At 42.1% G+C, this 2812-nt stretch overlaps 1 pseudogene; it reads right to left on the bottom strand.

The window, feature by feature from the left end:
* Nucleotides 1–226: 226 nt before the first annotated feature.
* The window catches only part of LOC107689021 (iroquois-class homeodomain protein irx-2-like), a 13448-nt pseudogene continuing 10862 nt past the window's right edge, over nt 227–2812 (bottom strand).

Raw genomic sequence — 2812 nt, 5'->3', positions numbered from 1 at the left:
TGCTCAATATGTTCACAATATACTGATCATCTCTTCAGTATATACATCTTGCTCATCTCTTGCTCTTCTGATTGTCATATTTTTGCCCTCAGAGTTCAACTGACTCCAAAGTACCACACAGTGGATATCCGTGCCTGTGTTGGTCGACTTGGCTGAGCGCGCCGTGAAGACAGAATCCTTTTGTAGCTTTTTGAAACTCACATTTCAGCTCCGCAACAGATACAGATCACAAAACTGAAATATGAATGAGGATAAAAGATGTGTTTGGAGAGCAGCCACCGGGTGAGAGCGCGGTCACGGGCGCCAGAGGATCCAGAGCTCCTTTAAACCCCACAGTAGCTGCTCCGACTGCATCGCTGGCCTTCAGCAAAAGCATTCCCAAATTCAGCCGCATTCCCAAGCCGTCCCACCGCAGACGGAGCGCCAGCAGAGCCTGGAGGGGTTGTTTCGCCCAGGTGAAATTGCACTGACAAGCTTTTAATTAAAGTTTTCCCACAACCCCCTCCCGCCCCGTGCCCTGGGAGTGCATTCCACATTCTGTGTGGCCCTTGCCAACCGACCGAAAGTCAAAAAGGAAGTGTTTTATTTTCCAAATCCCTCGCAGACAGCAATAGGACACTGTGTTATACAATCTGTTTAGTTCTTTAGTGTGCTGTGAGGCAGAATGGGCATGCATGAAGTGGCGTTTATAGCAATAATTAAACACATCTGCCGTCAGAGGGTGGGAGAAACAACGCTCTTACCCCAGGGCCCGTGGCAGCCCGATCTGCTGCTAGTGTGCATGCATGTCTTTATTACTAAAACAGGTGTGGTGTATCAAGGCCAAGGGCAGCGAGTCGTGCAAAGACTCGTGAAGGAGAGCATGCATTCACCCGTCTGCACGGGACGGCCTGCGAAAGTGTTTGATTGCGATCTTGGGCTTGTCATAATTGTATGTTTCACGAAGCGTGTGAGATGCAGGACATAGAGCAGGAGTGAAATCCTACACGCCGACCCGAGTGTAGCGTTGTCATTTCAGCTGTGCAGTTCATTCATACTTCACTTTCTGAAGGAGGCGCATGTGTTCTTTCAGATACGGCACAGAGGGGGCAGTGCAACACAAACCTTCGCTGAGGACACGCTAGCGTGCAATGCTTCAACTGCTGGGTTCACAGAAGGCTGTGGACGAGTTTAAAACGTTTAACCCTAACCTTCGAACACGTCTTATTTAGTAGTTCACCCAAAATTTAAATTGTGTCATCTTTTACTCACACTCGTGTTGTTCTGACCACACTTATTTTTGACATCATGTTCAAGTTTTCAACATAAACTAATGCATGGTGATTTATGTTCTGAAAAGGACAAAAAAGGCACCATACAATAAGTCTGTGTGACTATATTTATGAGGCTCATCGACGAAAATGATGCATGAGGTGGAAACATCTTTGTGTAGAAGTAAACACACAGACACACCTTAAAGCCAGAGGTGTAGTTAATGGCACGCATATCATCTCTGAATGCAGTGTTTTTAATTACTAATGTTTGCTATTTAAATGCCTTTGAAACACTTGTATTTATCTTCTGTTATAATGATTCCTTTACACAGCGGTTTCCTTGATCTCTTAATTTGGAAAATGTTAAACTCACATCAGACTCTTTAACAGCTGATTTTTCAGTTAAGCCAACCAGTTGTATCTTCATCGATGCTTTCTTTCACCACAACAAACCATTATCTAAATCGCTTAATTATGTTTGAGCATCAGAGTTCTTCAGACCGTTCACCTTTGACAACGAATCATATTTATTTGACTGATATAGAATTAGCATTGTATGATCTCTGTATAATATCGGTTTTTAAATGCAAGATATTTAAAGTTTCCCTGAAGTATACTTGCAATAGTTCAACTTTAGCACAATCAAATATACTTCAGTACACCTTTAGTTTAGACCTCAGCACTACTTTTTATTTATTTATTTTTTTTCACTAGTGCAAAACTGACTCATACCAAAAAACAGAACAAAATCAACCGATATTTAAACCTCTTAAAATAATAAAACCAACCTATATTTAAATTTCTAAACAGAACAAAACCGGCCGATCTATGGTAAAGCACTAAGGCATTATAGACATTGTACAGACAACAGTATGACATTATAATATAAATATGTATTATTTAAGTGCTACACGAATCAATTTGACTTGATTTGACCTCTCAAAGACTTTTTAGTTATATGTTGTCTGTTGACAGTTCATACAAGACAAGGCTGCACACAGATCTGAGGATCAGCGGAAAACACAGGCCTGCATCATTTGAATAGCTGGCTTTGGGCCCCGAGGTGTTTTCGTGGCACTTCCGCACCTGCTGCTCTCATTTACACCTCAGACTCTTCTGCACTGTATTTCTGCTCCGAATGCACAATGAGTGCGGAACAAGTCCAGTGCCGACGGAGACGGGGATTTTGAGGGGAAAGCTTTCCTGTTCCTTCGACACGAAGGTCCGCTCATGTGAGAGAAAGAGAGTGTGTCCTTCCCTCGAAGAAAAGTCTGTAAAAATACGGCACAATGTGCCATCTCAATGTGAAGGATGTTTCCATATTGATTTTTCACTGGTGTTTTCCCCATATTTTGAATGATGCATTGCATTGTGTTGTGGTTTAATGTTAAAGGAAATGTCTGTAATGAATAGTTCAGCCCAAAAATGAAAGTTTCCTGATTATTTACTCACCTCCAGGCCATCCAAGTTGTGTGTGACTTTCCTTCTAGAGCCGTGAAGTAATTAAAGAAGATATTTTGAAGAGTGTAGGTAAGCAAACAGATGCTGGTAACCATTGA

The sequence above is a fragment of the Sinocyclocheilus anshuiensis genome, unplaced genomic scaffold (assembly GCF_001515605.1).
Source record: "Sinocyclocheilus anshuiensis isolate Anshui unplaced genomic scaffold, SAMN03320099.WGS_v1.1 scaffold181, whole genome shotgun sequence".
Taxonomy (NCBI): Eukaryota; Metazoa; Chordata; class Actinopteri; order Cypriniformes; family Cyprinidae; genus Sinocyclocheilus; species Sinocyclocheilus anshuiensis.
This window is presented reverse-complemented; position numbering and strand designations above follow the sequence as displayed.